This window comes from Chaetura pelagica, unplaced genomic scaffold (assembly GCF_000747805.2).
Source record: "Chaetura pelagica isolate M959 unplaced genomic scaffold, ChaPel_1.0 scaffold69, whole genome shotgun sequence".
Lineage (NCBI taxonomy): Eukaryota > Metazoa > Chordata > Aves > Apodiformes > Apodidae > Chaetura > Chaetura pelagica.
This window is the reverse complement of record NW_009970724.1, coordinates 10,763,119-10,780,660: the sequence shown is the minus strand read 5'-3', so window position 1 is coordinate 10,780,660 and position 17,542 is coordinate 10,763,119.

Genomic DNA, 17,542 nt, shown 5'->3' with positions numbered 1-17,542 from the left:
CTTTCTCAACCACAAATAGCATAATACCTCCTGTTATGGCCACTGTTATATTACAGATAGGAATCGTTACGTATATAACCCTTTTAGTAAAAAATAGCAAGAACAATCTTAAAAACTTAAAACCCACATGATCAAATATTTCACTTTTACAGTAACTTTCCAACCAAAATCTCTGATGTATCAGATGTATCAGTGAGTCCTGCTCCAAAACCAGGAGTGTCTTCTTTGAGGATTAGAAAGAATAATTCTTTAAACAAAAGAACAGTCATGAGAGCTGGGGGAACTGCCATCTCTTCCTTGCTCTGTTGCAAATTTCCTGTGAGACTCTAGCAAGTCATTATATATGCCTCATCTAGAAAATGGGATAATGGTATTTAACTATTTCATTGGGAAGCTTAATGGTTGTGAAATGTGCTGAGCTTCTTGGATAGAAGGAAGCTGCTGTCAGAATAAAGAGTAATAGCATGATTATGTTTGGAGGAAACGCTTTAGGAGAGTACCTTTGTAACATCACAATTCTGCATTACACAGACCAAGCTGGCTAATCACGTGAGTCACTTACCAGGACATTTTTATTTTACTTCGCTTGTGGCATCTCTGCATACTGTCTGGAGCCTGAAGCCAAGAGAAACTGACTCTGTAAGACTCTGGAAAGAGGTACCTTCTTTAGAGAGTAACACATCCTTTCTCTAGTCTTCTAACTGCAAGCATCAGCCTACAAAAGGTTTAGAAACATGCCTACAGGATTTTGAAATCGGAACAGGCTAGTACATCCCACCATGTGACAGATCAGTGAGACAGTGGCACAGAAATCAGTTCCTTGTTGATTTTGATTCTGATATTCTAGAAAAATATTCTAGAAAAAAAATGGGTCTTGAACTAATGTATCTGGCAGCCGCATACTCTCAGATGGGAATGCAGCTATGGATTCTGAATGCATTTATGAAAAAATATGTAAGTCATGCAGCCACTGGGAACCACAGATGCTGAGAATCCCTAAAAAACCCACATAACCTTTGGAACTTCTCTGTGTTAGAAACACATACTCAGCAGTTCTAACTTCCCAAAGCCTCACCTCTCTCCAGTGTACATCCTCTCTCCTTCTCATCAATATTTCCTGGCTTTGGTGTTTGGTGTTTTGTTGTTGTTGTAGTATTTTTTTCCTTTGGATTTTTTTTGTTTTGTTTTTTAGATTTATAGGTTTAAAATTAAATCATGGCAGGTTCAATTCAGCAAACGCAATGCAGTAACTACACTGTATAAACTGACATGACTGACAGGTCTGTACAAATCTTCACTTCCTTATAACAACACAGATTTACAGCTGAGAATAAGTCTTACTTTCAACTCAGAAGGCAGTGTCCGCCAGCAGTGGAGAAAAATGTGAGCTTGGCATGACTAGAGTAGGCATTAGGAGATGTACAGCTGGGAGTGGATAAACTGGAATGGGCAAGGTCAAGAGTATTAAAATTTGGCCTATTTCTTCTACTGAATGCTCACTGAAAGACTTTACAGGGAAAAGGTACCATGCAGTTGGTATGTATAAAGTAGTAAAAATAAACCACCCTTCAAAAAAAGTGTTAGGAAGAATAATGGGTATGTCAAGTTCATTCAAATTGGGAATTAAGAAAATCTAGAAAAACAGGAAGAGACATTTAAAATATTAAATGAAGAAGTTACAGATTACTTAATTTCCCCTGATCTTGCTCTTGATATTTATTTGGCTATATGGATGGAAAAAAGGAATATAATATTGTGTATCATGCCCAGCTGATTCTTAAACTTCTCAGTTAATTCTATCTGGAGCTGTGTGAAATTATAAATGACAAACCATACTATGCAGCTACAGAAACTAGTGTTTCAAGACAGTGGAGCTCTTAGAGTGCACAAACTCTTGTGCCTTGTTAAGAAGGTAGAAGAATGGTTCAAATAATAAAATAAAAGGGGAGAAAGGGAGCCAGAAAAGCAAGTCCTTCATGGGACTGAATCCCCGAAGTAAAAAGCATAAACAGTATGGAATTCCCACTCAGATTTTGGTAAATGCGATGACAGTTCTTGAAAGTCATAAGCTTTCTATTTTCTCCGCATATAAACCTCCCATACAGACAGTTACAAGAGGAAGTAATGACCAACAAAAAGGTCAATGGCCTAGCTACCCTCTGAATGAAATTTACTCCTTTTTCCTGTATCAATATTAAATGGTTAATGGGTAACTATAGGAAGCTTATAATTTGAGAGCATCAAATTCAACTTTCATTATAATTCTTATTTGTAACATGGTGTTAATAAGTTCAGAGTAGAAAAATAACTTTATAATTCACATATATAATAATCCTCAAATTGTAATGTTTATATGGTTAGCTGCAAGTTATCTAAAGTTTTACATGTTTATAATTTATACTTTGAAAATGTTTAAATATCTTTTAATTGTAGAGAGCCACTTTGTTGGATGGGTGCAGCCCAAAGTTCAAGGGCTGACCTGTGTGGTGATGACCTGGAGCCCTAGGGAACTGGGATGTCCCTTAATTTTATTATGATGCTGGCTGAGACACATCACAAAAAATCCCTTGATTCAGAAACACAGGCTAGTTTGCATATACATGTTCCTCAGTATGCTGTGGCAGCTTCATGCAAATGAAGAAAACAAAAAAAATAACAGAAAATTGGGGCAAATTAATTTGGAGGCATCCAACTAATAGGATTTGCCTAAAAATCAGTTTTGATTTGAGCAACATAGTACTGTCAGTTCTCATGATCCAATGACAAATTTCTTTAGGCCCAGAAGAAAAGTGATTGCATAAGAATATCAGCTTCCTTTTTTCACTCTAGATATGAAAAATATAAATTAATCTGTATTTTAAACACTGACAACAGTGATTATTATTTTTCAATTCGCATAGCTTTTGCATGGTTTAATTTGCAATTCTGGATTTAACCTCAGTGCTTTTGCTTTTCTAGCTAAAGAGGAGACTAGGCTACTGTAGAACTATCTCACACCAAAAATGAGATCATACCAATACACAGTTGTTATCTTGGCTTTGGCTTAGTACTTTAGCCATGACACTGCTATTGATCTGCAAAGCTGCTTGTGGAAATTATAAACTGGATTTCTTATAAGGGGTTGAAAGAGACCTTTTACATCATTAAATAACTATTTATTAGAACTGCTACTATATTTAAGAAATGCTAATAATAGTAAAGTATAGCAGTATTTTCCACTTACTGCTGAAATTGGAAGCACGTTTGATTTCTATGTAGGCAAACAGGAATGGTGGATAACAACTGAGATAGACTCTGAAATCAAAAAAAGAGAAACAAGATGGGAGATGGATGGAAATCACATCTATGTCTCAGTCTTCCATATTTAACAACCATAGCAAACAAACTACAACAGAAAGTGTAGCATTAGTGGCACACTGATTCCAGCTTGCCACAGTTACTTATTTTGAGAGAGAATATAGGAAGAGGAGGGAGGGATCTGTGAGGGAGCCAAGGGAGTGCTCTGTGTTTCACCATATCCTGTTTTGAACAGTTTCATTAGGCTTACCCTACAATTAATTTTAGTAACAGATCTTGCAGCACACTAAGTACATATACTCCTTCTTGGTTCTGTGCTCCAGAAGCTCACACTGAACTGATTATACTCCTAGATCATTAACTTTTTCCAAGTTCACCAATGGTCAATAAAGCAAGTTATTTCTTGCATTCCAAAGTTCTAGGTGATATCATTAGTCTTGAATTGGACAGCTGGGGAGTTGATAACACACTTTAGTAGCCTGAGTTACTTCATACTTAATGACCTATGACCTACTGATACTGTTTCAGAGTTTAAAATGAGAAAAACTGAAACCTTTCAAGAAATTGTTTGTTTGACATGCAGAGCACCAGAGGCTCCTAGGAAACTGAAGTGCTTATGAAGAATGAAAATTAAAAGCATAGGATATATGAGGGCCTAACACAATTTTCATTAACAAGACAAACTCATAAACTATCCATACAGTAAATTTAATACATTGGAAAGAGTAGAAAACAAATTTTTAAGTACAGAATTTATAGCTATTTCTTTGAAAACTTCTTCCTAATAAAACTCTTTCTAAAAATAATAAAAGGTTGAATAGAATGTGAGAGAAAAGGTATTGTTAACTGAGCTGAAGTTTTAAGTAAGTTATTTTTTTTTCTGGTAGTGAATAAAACCAGGTTCCTAAAAATGAAGCTTGGGAACTAGTAACAGCAATGTCACTGATAGTACTAGCAATGGTTATGATCCTTTCCACTTGTAAGCATATCAAAATGACACCTACTCTTAAGAAAATAAGAGGGTGTTTGCTTCAGTATATCTGCTAATCTAGATGAAGGACCCTTCTTTGCTCAGAAATAATAGGACAGGAGAGGTGTGGATACACTCACATATGCAGAGAAGACTCTCAATTTATATTGCCTGGCAAACAAGTTAGGTGTGACAGGCTTGAGCAATGCCTATTATCATCTCTGCAGATAGCTTGCTACTCTGAAATCAGTCCTGTGATAATTACTTCCAAGAGCTTGATTGGGTGTCATTGCATCCTAACTCCATTTTCAGCTAAGATTTACTATTGCTGACAGTCAATAATTTCCTTATATCCTTAGCTTGTGAGCTACTTCTAGACTACCCAAAGAAACACTGTTATGCAAGAAATCATATATTAACACCAATCTCACATATTTTTTAAACCAATGTATAAAGTGGTCAGTCAGGAAATACAATTTCTATCTGTATCTTTTACCAAGCTTTCATAAGCCACACATAATTAAAACATTTTTTTTTTTTTTTTAACTTACAGCAATTAATATTGGATTACTTCTAGATTTTTTTGGTGCTCAGCACTATGTATAAGATTACAGGATGTGACAACATTTTAAAAAGATGAGCATCTAAATGATCACCTGTATGACAGTTCAGATCTTGTCATACAAATGCAGCAATTTGAACTACAGGGAAAAGAATAACCTAAGAAAATGTTTGTGTTATGGCCTTCTTTCTCAGAGAAGCATTCCATGCTCAGCACAATAGCAATAACTTTTTAGTAAAAATATAGAAAAAAACCCCAAATAATTTACAACAGAGTAGTCCAAGAAAGACAATATCCAGAAAAGGTCTGCTCAAACACTAGAGATTTTGGGAACCATGTTATCATTGTTACCTGGTTACTTCTGATAAATTAGTTCTGCTAGCTTTGTTGTTTTAAAATAAACAATCACTGGTAGAATCTGTAGCCTTATAAATCAAGGAGATTTGTAGACATATACCTGCTTCTGAAAGCAACAGTAGCTTAACTTGAGCGTAATTAAGTAAGAATTTAGTAAGGAGATATTGATAATTGCAGTAGAAATAATGTGAATGTGCTCACCTAAAAAGGCACTCCTTTTCCTTCCTGTCCTGAGAACTCCTGAAAAAGTTGAAGCATTTACCAGAAAATTGAAAAAATCTCCCCTGTGACCCAGTCTGCATGCCTTGGATCGAATGAAGGAAATATGTTTTGTAAATTCAACTGTAGATTAAAACAGTTCAAATACCAATGACCGAGCAGAAACATTTTGAAAAATTTCTCCAACAAACCAATGTGTCACTGTCAAGTAATACTTCTGCCAAAAATGTTATGAGGAGACGTTAATGGTCCAAGATAGAATCTGAGAAGGTGAACTGTAATCCAGAATTGACAACTGATAAGGACAGCTGGATTTCAGACTCCAGTCCCTCCTGATTCTAAGCACAGTGTGGTTGCACCTATATTAATGTTATAGCTCAGACCAGGACTACACTTCCACATCATTCTCGAAGCACTTGTATTCTTTATTTTAACAAAATCTATCTTATTCCTCCTTTTTCAAGGTACTTCACAGTTCTCATTCTAGTGCATCTAGACTAATGATGAACTATACTACTACTACTACTACTACAGTGAGCAAGTAACATGGATATGCTGCATGCATCTCTTGAGCTAAATTCTTATTAGATAGACTAATTGAAAGAGGTTTTAATTTCACTGGATAAGGAATTAACATTTTCAAGCACTTAGACTCTTTAAATTTGTAAAAAAAACCAAACACCCATCAAATAAAAGAATTGTTTTCCAATCAGAGGTAGAAAGGTTATTGGAGTAAGGGTTATGACTGCTTATATCATGATGCTCAACAGAAGATCACCTGTATAAATGCCCTAATACAAATGTACTAATATCCCAACCGGGATGTAGAAGGCACAAGAGAAGCCCACAAATAATCTGTTTCATTATGGCCTTTCTCAGGACAAACAGTTGATCTCTATTGTTTAATATTCAAAGGTCTCCTCCAGATGTGCTAGAATAGATGTGTCTTGAGACCCAGGCCTTGTCAGTCAGAGTCTAGACAGTTTCAAAGATATTCCTTGACTACTTCCTTTCACTCTAAATAGCAGTGAGAAGCCACAGCAGGACGCATTATCATGATGCTATGTCACCAGACTTGCACTGAGTTTTCACTTTCAAAGGCAGAAGTAGGTGAATTCCCACTCATTCAGCAATTTGCACCATAAGGAATACTCAGGCAATAATTTATGTTCAATATTCTTAACATTTTTCATAGTGAATTTGAAATATCTCCACTATAAGGAAAAAACCTAACCTACTTTCTAAAAAAAGTCACGTTCCCCAGAGCTGGAACAATGTCTTTCATTGTGTTTCCAAATACCTGGAATCACACCTGAAGTAAATAGTTAGAAGTGCAGTATGTTTAGTATAGCCACATTTTCAGGCACAACTATTGTTATCAGTTCACAACTGTGATTGGAATGGATTCTGTTAATGCCTACTAACATCATCCCCAGAATGCCTACCAACTCATCCTCAAGACAAAAGTATCTGGCTTCTGTTTGGCATTCCCATTGCATAGCAACAGACAGGAGTGGAGCAATAAATAAACTTTGGAAGGATAAAGTTTCGGAACAGCTAACACATTGCACATGCTTTGGCTGCGCAAGTAGCTACAGAGCCTGATTTACAAAGACTGCTCATTACAGATAGCGTAATACAAAGGACTTAGAGGATGACTACAAAACATTTCTGCTGAGGCTTCTTAACCTTTTTTATTTTTTATTTCCTCTTAATTTTTAATCAGTCTCCTTAATCAGTTTTCCATTTCTTAATCACATCACTGACTCCTCCATCAGACAGAACAGGGTCTTCCTGTGTGAGTTGTGGCTTACACCAACTTTGTGGCTTTCAAAGTCAGATTATAAATCTCTGTGTCCTTCTGGAAAAACTACCAGTCCTCATGCTTGATTAATAAACTAGTTAAAAATCTGTTTTGGAGGGGTAAGTGGAATATACAAAGTCCAATTTCTGTCATCGTTTCATTATCACATAATCGTGGGTACAACAATCTCACTGAGACCTGAGCATAGAAGAAAATGCAGCAATGAACTGAAGGCAGCATAGCAACTAAGAGCTCCAAACAGGAGCAAAGCACATAAGCAAAGCCAGCTTACAGGGCAGCATGACTTACAGGGTACCTTTCTGTGAAATGGAAGAAAGGAGTCCCTGATGTGTATGGGAGCCATTCATTTTACAACACTGATGAAGTGCACAGGCTCTATACATCAGGTAAATACAGCTGCTCTCAAGATAACATATTTTTCCAAAATAAAATAAATACATAAACAAACCATTTTACACTAGTAGTATTCCCCTCCATATACTAGTCATGAAAATGTTTTGAATTCAAGAGTTTGCTTCATTAAAAATACCTAGCTAGTTAACTAAGGCAAAGATCAAGCGTTTTTGAAGTGGTCACTCGTGTCCTTCCATCTAATTCACCCCTCACCTCTTGCTATTACTCATGATGTTAAGCCTAAATGCAAGATTATCACCTTTTGGAAGCAGAGACTAGGCATTACGTCTTTGAAGCACAATGAATCCTAATTAGGTATAATCAATAATAATTATAGTTATATAATGGAAAATAGGAAGATGAGGAAAAGGAAATGGCTGACATCATAACTATTACTTTGTATTAGGACTGATAGGGAAAACTAGTGTGAGAAGGTGGCCACCTGGGGAAAGAAATATCTACTTATTTGGGTTTTCTTTACAGTTGAAATAGCTACATTGGAGTGTACTAAGTATCACGTTAAACATGGTTTGTAAGTTTAACAAGCTCTAGAAGTGAAGCTACATTTTCATTCTACTTGAGGAATGTGTATCTCTGAGAGTTCTGCTGTGGTAACTTCTTTGGAATGCAGCAATTGCCACCTACGTGGCAAATTGGAAGCGTTGCATTCCTCTGCTAGTAATCCACTCCTCCATTTAGCCAGAGGACAGGGAGGAGAAGGAGGTGGCTCTAGTGGAGAGAACAGTCAGAGCCACAGAGTATTCTACTGGAAGGGCAAAGAAGCACTAGGTGTTAACCTCACAATATAACATTTCAAATCACTCCGCATGGAGTGTAAAAGCTCTATATATCCATGAGATATGAGGTAATTTGGACAAAAACGGAAATTGAGCTGCATGTCACTTCAAATCTAATGTTTTATCTTCCTATTAACCTCTCTGGCATTCCCAGAAACATTTCTCAATACTATCTTGCTAACACAAGAGACATTTTTTTTGTTTTCTCACAGGCTTACAGTTAAATGCTACACACCCAAATGATCATTTCATGGTACAGCTTTTTTTGGTTTCCAGTCCAAGGAGAAGCTATGCTATGTCGGATTAATGGTATCAGGATATATGAATACATATACATAAATAAATATAAGTGTAATGCTACCATTTTGAAACTCAAGGCTTATAAGTAAAATCATGTTTTATCTCCCAAACAGTTGTGGATAAAATGCAGAATTTCAGAATGGGTATGCACTTTAAAATAAGAGAAAGTAGTGTTGCACAGACATAAGCTGTCTAGTTTATTTTAAGAACCACTGTGTTACTCTGAACAAGATGGGAGAGCAGCAAAAATTTCATGCATAATAGTGTTCTTCCTAGTCTGGTTAAAAAACCCCAAAACAAACAAACAAACTCCCCAAACCCCTGCCCAAACCACTTAAATCTCAGCCTTTAGGTTGGAGTTCAATAACCTTATGCTATCTCCAAGACAAATCACAAGTGCTGTTTAGTTCTCTATCTGACTTGACACCTATGTTTTAAACCCCATTAAAAAAATCCCATGTCAAATCCATGTTTTCTCCATTGACTTTTATTATTATTGGCCCATATCCAATTCTTACACTAATAAATTGGTACTCATATCAAATTTTAAAAGCATGTTCTGTATTAGCTTTCTGTATTGCTTGAATTCCTGCTTTTGCTACAACCTGTAGGATTATATTAGTGCTAAACACAGCACTGCAATGACTCAAATATCAGATTCAGTTGTGAGCAGGTGTAAGATGACACAGTTCTGCAGTTTTTATTAATGAAGGTAAATGGTACTAATGGTGATGAATACTCTTAGTAGTAAGTAGTGTAGATCAGGCTTTTTAATGCAGTTCTGAGTGCAGGTCACTGACCACTCCTGTTCTTTACTGGGATTTTTTGTTTGCTTGTTTTGATGGTTTCATAGGGAACCCGCTGAACATCAAAGCAGTTGTTGGTACAGAGACTCTCACATTTGTGCTACACATGTAGTGACCAGCTTTGCAGAAAACCAAGGCAGAAACCTAGTGTACTGCTTGCCTGGCAAATACAATGCTTCTTACTCTTTCAGCATTTTTTTTAGTGTTTTTGCTCGGCACTAAGAAGCTACTGCCCAGCCTTCTTTGGCCCATTAGACCACTTGGATTAGGTAGAGTTCCTGCTCCTGAGGACTGGCAAATTAATTTCCTTGAGTTCGTCCAATCTAATGTTCCATCTGTGAAACAGATTGCTTACAGAATAAATTATTTTTTGCAAAAAAATTGAATCTGCTCATAACTACCCTTATGAAGAAATATTAATTTGCTATTATCCATCAATTTAAAGACTTTAAAGTCTAGAATGATATTATCCACAGTATCACTATTTGTTAATCTCTTATCACCTTTTCTCAAGATAATACCATCCTTGTACCAACTGTAATTACAGATAAACAGTAATATAAATATCCTTAATACATCTTTTAATTAGGTTTATCAAATTAAAATATTTTTGGAGAGTCAAGTCACAGTCAGATGTCTAAGGACCACCTGGCAGCGATTCACCACCCTGCAGTGATTCACAAAGCACTGACTGAGAATTTCTGCAGTAACTCAAGAAGATACATTATACTATCTGCTATAGCTGCACACTTGTACTATTCTTTGTATTACCAAAATATAAAAATGCTTTTGCATGTCTGCTTTAAAAGGGTTAAACCACAACTACAATCCACAGTGTAAAATATTAATTAGATACTTGAATCTAGGTTACTGTGTATAGTTTTCAACATTAATTTAAACAAAGTAATACAAGTGGAAATAAAGAGAGCCAGGAAGTGGAAAACAGCATAGGGAAAGGGAAAAAAAGGATAATATAAACATCTCAAATCAGAAAATGTAGCTGAGGAAGAATATGCATCTCATAACTAGGTAGTCCACAGGATTTAGCTGTGGAGCCAGATACTTTCAAGCTTTGCATCTAAGTTCACAGAAATAAAAGTTTCATATTTGGTAAGGAATCTCTTATTTTTATACTTCCAACACTTTCTCTATCAATGTGAAAGTAAAACAAAGTCTGGAGTGTCTGGCTTCCAGTAACAGAAATCAGTGTTTTTATCATAGTCTATAAATCTGTGGTCTACACATCCAAAGACCTCAACTATGGAATAATATTTTTTTAAAAATTATTCAGCCTGCGTTAAAGCAATATACGGATGTAACTTTCATATATCAGTTCCTCACATGACATGTAAATTTCTTCAGAATACATAATGATGAATAACATCTCCAAAGGCACTCAACGGATATTTGAGCTGAAAGACACATGATGATCCAAAGGAAGACATGTCCTGGACTTTTAGGAACCTTTGCAACGCATTTCAGAACTCAATTTGTAGATTATGCCTTAAACAGAGCCCAGAAGGCCGTGTAAAATTAGGTCAGAGATGAACATAGGCTGTGAGGATTCCCAATGTGTAAACAAGATATAATGTGACAGATGCGACAGGAAAGGAGCTGTAAATTATAGATCAGGTGTTCTGTAAAATTAAGTATTTGACTACAGGTAGTACAATCTAAAGGAACAACCACAGACATCTGGGCCTACTGCAAAGCACTGTGAGACTGGGCATAGTGTGAACTTCTGTATAACCCTGGCACACGTGCAGTTGGATTACAAACCAAACACATATGGTGGGTGAATCCAAGGTCTTGCCACTTCTCATGGAAAACCTGGTGATAGGGCAGATAAAAGTAGCTCCTGATGTATTCAGTGCTCAGACAAATGTTAATGTGACTGGAACACTGGGAGTGATTTGAGCAGGCAGAATTAACGCTATTGTGCATGGGAAATTGATCCTTGACTTCCTGTTTTTAAACATCTGTGTTCTGCTGAACTTGACATTGTAAGAATATTACCCACTACCAGTCACTCTTCAACAATATGTTAAAAAGAAGAGGTTTGTTTGCTGTTTTGTGGTTTGTTTTGTTGTGTTTTTTTTTTTCCTGTTAATACTATCACCAGCAATGGAAGCTGCAATACTTGGTGATCACAGCTAACAGCAGCAGCAAAATCTAAGGTCCTTAGCTTAGAAGACAACCATTTGGTTAAGTAGGAGTTTGGGTAGCAGCATTCTTGTTATCAGCAGAACAAGATTACTGATTAAATGGGGGGGGAGAGGGGAGGTAGTGAAAATGATGAAGCAGGAAACAAAAAATCAAAACTTCCCCAAAAGAAGTGTGTTATCCAGCTAGCACTACCTGTCAGCCACTTCCACATGCCCTGAAGCTACCAAAAGTTCTCAGGGTGCAGCAGTCACAATTTTCCAAGAAAGGAAGTTTAGGCCACAGAGACACCTACATATTATGCAAATGTCTCTTCAGTTAATTCAGAGTAATCTTTAAATTCTTAGCATTGGAAACAGAGTGATATGTACAAATGATGGTACCAGTGGTGGTATACCATGTAGTATTTCAAAGCATCACCATTTCTGAGTATTAATAATAAAAACGCTAAAGATTATGTAGAATCCTTGACTTCTACTGCTTTCACCCATGTTTCAAAACATATATACATAAAACATATACATGTTGAAAGAGTATACTTACTAGCACTATACTGAGTATATAATTATAGCAAGTTAGAGAATGCTAATAATTAACTTTAGGAGACAAAAGTTACTATTATAGTAATTATGAGTTATTTTTTTATATGACACCAGAAGACTTTAAAATGTGAAGTTCAAGCACATAAAATCTTAAAAGTCTGATGCAGTACTTAGGTTTCCACTGATTTTGATAATTTCTAGGTGAAATTCACATTAGTATTTTATCTATACTGAAGAAGAGCAAAGCATGGAGAAATTGAGAGTCCTCTTTAAGATGTCACAGCAAACTGGCAGAAGAGCCAGTGCTGACAAAGCAATACAGATTATTTACTGCAGCCAGGTGGAAAATTTTTTCAGCTTCTAGAGGAGTTCTTTTTCCCTTGAAAAAAATAAATGTTTTTTAAAAGTGAAAACCATATGACAATTGAAATAAGTTTGTGACCATGAATCCATGGTTACAACTAATTCCTCAAGCTGCTCTTCTTTTATGGTCCAGAATTCCTCATCAAAATACTATTCCACTTTTACATAATACCACTGGAGCCCTATGACTGTGGTGCCTGGGAGGACATATATGCAGCTGGGGAGACAGAAAAATAGGACAGAATGTACCTAGGAGTATAAATCTCACCAGGCAGTTGGCATTATTTCCAAATCAAACTATGTTTTGACCACCACAATCTCCTCCTCCTCCATCATCCATGATCTGGAAATACATGGACAGCTGTGTCCAACAAAGGGACTCCTCATTCTACAGTTTATCATCACAGTAACAGAATGCAGGTTACCTTTGTTGTATGTCTCAGCCTGTACACTCCACGAAAACTTGGGAATACTCATCTTGGTCTTCATTTTACTGACTTTTTTTTGAGTCTCACATATTAATTATTTAAAGAATCTCTCCAACTCTGAGGAGCTCCCTCCTCCTGCCATTCTGAAAGTCATACAGAGTCATACAGACTATCCAGTAGGCCCAGACTAATGTTAAACTGCAGTTTCCAATTCTCCATCACTTTTGTGACACCAGAACTCTCTCTTTCCTGCTTCCTCCCTTTTAAATACTCCACAGATTAGGAACCATCTGCCTTGACCCTCTGGCTCCCACAGAGAAGTCCTTCTCCCTTTCACTCATGTCCTACCCTTAATGGCTACAGTTTCTCTGACTTTCCTGAAGGATTCACTAGCCACCAAGCAGTAGGTTGCTCTCAAGACAAGCAGTTTGAAGTTAAAATTTGAAGCACAGAAGCAGAAAATGAAACAGAGAGGTTCTGCCTTCCAAGAGATTCTCTTTCAAACAGCAATGCTGCAGCTCCCCTTCTCAACAAATATTTGTGCTTTATAAACTTGAACTCCGGCAGTAGATATAGAAACACTCACTCCTCACAATTAAATGGGGCCTTTTATGTTAAACAAGATCACAGAGAAGGACAGGCATAAAGATGACACTAAATAGCAACATTCAGTTCAGAACAATTACTTAATTACTGATAAAAAGTATGTGCTAAATTTTGGAAGAATGGTTTAATTACCTGACTGAAGGCTTCTTATTTCAGCTACTAAATTAAAAAACATTTACTTTTTCAATATTACAACTTTCAAACTTCTCCAGTCAATCTTCCAGCACAGACAGAACAAAATTTTCTAACAACACAAGCACAGTATTTCCAAGCCCTAAGAGATTTAAGGAATTTTTGTGCAAAGGTCAGCTTTGAAACCATGACAGAAATAATCAGATGAACACCTGTGTTCTCCTACTAATGTTTTATTATCAATAATACTTTATTATAAACTAGTTTTTATTTGCTTTTAACATACTGTATACTGCCATTAGTAAAAGTGTGCAAACTGTCTAAAGCCAAAATTATGCAAAAGTAAACCTGAAATTACTCAAGACATGGAAATTGAACTAACCTATATTTACTTTGATGCTGCTGATACAAAGAACCTGGAGCTCAAATTTAACTGGATGGTGCCTGGAGGCCTTGGGAAAAGCTCTGGAGTAACCTAACTGTACCCAACATATCAATGTGGCCCCCAGAGGCCTGGGGAGTGACTTGGAGCGCTACTAACCATACAGCTATTACAAGAAAACAAAACCACCTCTTTAATAGCAATCACAGTAGGTGTGATTATAGGTTTTACAAATTACAAAATTATCTGGAAAATGTGGTACTTCCACCCACATTCAGCAACTGGAATAACTGGTAGAAAATGTAGCCTGTTAAGAACATGGTAAAGCTGTAGGACAGATGCACCTAGATTTTTTTTCTTTTTCAGCTACAGACCCTACATTTTTTCCTTTGTTATTATATTTTATATACAGCTGTTCTGAAGCACTTAAAAGGATATACCATTTCATATCACTCTCTTTTTTAAAAATTATTATTATTTTATCATGTCTCAGTGGCCAAGTCCATCTAGATTCCTTCCTGCTGCTGTTACTCCTATCTAGACTTGTCCATTACTGGTTTTCATTTCTAGAGTATAACCTTACAATTACCTTCAATGAAAAATATTGCAGCATTAATCTCAGGCCTATGAATCTCTCATGAGAATAAAAGACATTCAAAGCAAATGCTGCCAACTAAATCTAAGTACTACACAGTTTTCCTGAGTCCCAAATTATGATTTTTCAATTACAGTTTCATCATTACTAGCCTCACTGTTTGCAATTAATTGTCCTAGAAAAATGTGTTGTGGAAGACTGAAAGCCATAAAATAAATCCATGTAACAAAATACTGAAGTTAAAATAACCACACTTACAGTGAGAGACTGTCCAGGCATAATCATTTTCAGTTTTCACATTAAGTTTATATGTACAGAAAAAACACACACAAGGAGACAGACACAGATGCAAGCAATTACAGAATCATTATATGAGCTATGACACAAATCATACATAAATGCCTAACATGTACCTGGTTTCATATCCTAGTATTTCCCATTCTTTAAGAGGTAAAGATTATTGAACTTTGCAATAAAACAGATAGAGATTCCTGAACTTTTAAATTCTGAAATCTACTCATTAGCTTCAATTACCACTTCATAACCTCTGTCAAAGACACATTACTTTCTTCTTCCCCTACATGGGAGTATACTAACGAAACATTTTCTAAATATTTAAAAAACTGTTACGAGTTTGACCTCCGGGAACAGAAACTTCAGCCATTGAAACAGACAAGCAAGCCGTACAGAAATACCGACTGACTCTGAAGGAAGTACAGAACTGAATGAGCTTGAACAGCAGCATCTGGAGAACTGGCGCCACCCTCTGCTGTTGAGAGGGAAATGTTAATTTTTCAGCTATGATAAAAAGTTGCATTCTTCCCCCATCTGTCATCCCCAGCTTTCTATTGAGATGTTTACCTCCAGCCAGCAGACAGTGCTAGTCTCCAGGCTGCCATATATTCCAGCAAAATCCTTTCTAACACGTTGCCCAATGATGTTCAAAGCAATAATTCACATTCACAAAAATAATATACCAACTTATTTCAAAATTCTACTCCAAACTCTCCTTAGGCATAGCTCTACAAAACATCTCCATAACAGATAATATGCTAATGCCCTGCAGTGACTCACCTTGCTAAGACAATATGACACCATTATTTTGCTACTCTTCAGGGCGTTAGGCAAGCAGCTGTGAGCCTTGCTTTTGCTTTGAGAACAAATTTGTTACTGTTATTATGGGAGCAGATACCACGCTCCAGGTCTAGGCTGTAAGCAGGACACTAACAGACAACAGTTATAAGACAATTACAAAGAAATGTAACATACAGCTCCTGAATGTAGCCACAAAAGATCAGGTAGTTTATTCTGTAGAAAACTTCCCCTTGAAATGTCACTTACAAGAAATAAATCTAATAGCTTTACTGATTTTGTGACTGTGATTCTAAAAATCACTTAAAAAAACAGACTTGCACCATTATAATTTAACCCCAGTTTCAAGCATCATGTTTTAAAATAACTGTACTTACAAATCTGAGAGTCTTAAAACTACTCTAGGTATCTTTATTTCTTCAGAAATTATTAGATGATATATTAAATTTAACATCACTACACAAAATTAGGCTTGCAGTTTATTTTCTAGAGTTGGAACTCAGAAGTGCAGAACTCAATGTTTGTTATAAAATTTAATGAGGAACTTACCTCTGTTAGCACTTAGATCCTTACCAGGCAGCAGCACAATTCTCTTTCGTGGTCAGCTTTCGTTCTCATTGTAAAAAGGCACTATAGGGAAGGACTGTGTCTCTGAAGTTGCAGAGAGATATTGCTGTGGCAAACACATAGGCACAGAGAAGGCAAGTGCTCCTGGGCCTCACAAATTCTATAAGCTTACATGACTTGAGGTAAACAATTATACTATTTGTCAAATATAGTCAATAATACTGAACTTAATTTGTATATTACTCTGAGTTTATTGCACAGGGTGGACAGCCACCTGTGTATGAAAAGTTGTAGATAGCACAGATGTATTACAAAAAGTAAAGATTTCTGAAAGAAACTGATCATCACACAATGAGACAAATACATCACAGGCAACAAGACTGTGCAAGTACCTACAGAACCTCAAAAGACTTCAACAGCACAGGTTGCTTCTTAACCAATCACCAGGAACACACTTTTCTTTCTATATTGCTCTCAGGTTCATTTTCCTACCACCACAGCTGCTGGGAAGGTTGCATGCTAATTCTGCTTTGAAATTTGACCCTGTGAGAAACAGTGATTACTCAAAAACAGAGAAGTTGTGCTGCTCAGGATTGTATGTGCTGCTTACACTCTGAAATCAGCGTTCCCTTTCCCCATTTTAAATGGTCGTTACTCCACTTTTATGCAAAACTCAGAAGTAATTTAGTAAGCATGTTCCATACAATACCAAACACACAGGTGTCTCACTGACTGTAACTCAGGGTTCAGCTCTCCCTCATGCTGCTGCACTAACTTCGTACTGTTCACAGTCACATTTAAGGGGGAAAAAAAAAAAAAAAAAAAAGATAAACAGTTCTCTGTCAATGAGGGCAAATGTAACTTGTTTTCCTGACGGGTGTGGAGTCCCCCGGGAACAAGACGCTCATTACCCCGGGTGGTGCCAGCAGCTCCTCACGCGGTTTTTATCTACAAAGTGATGTTCGCTCAGGGATAGCCCAAATCACCTTCAAAAAGCGAACTGATCCACAGCTGCGCAGGAGCCACAGTAACTGCCTGACACTCTTACAGGCTAGTTTGAGCACAGGTTCATGGTTAGTGTAGCTCTGCCCCCCTGATCCCCCGGCCGGGCGCGGCCCCCCGAGGCGGGAGAGGCCCGAGCGGCCC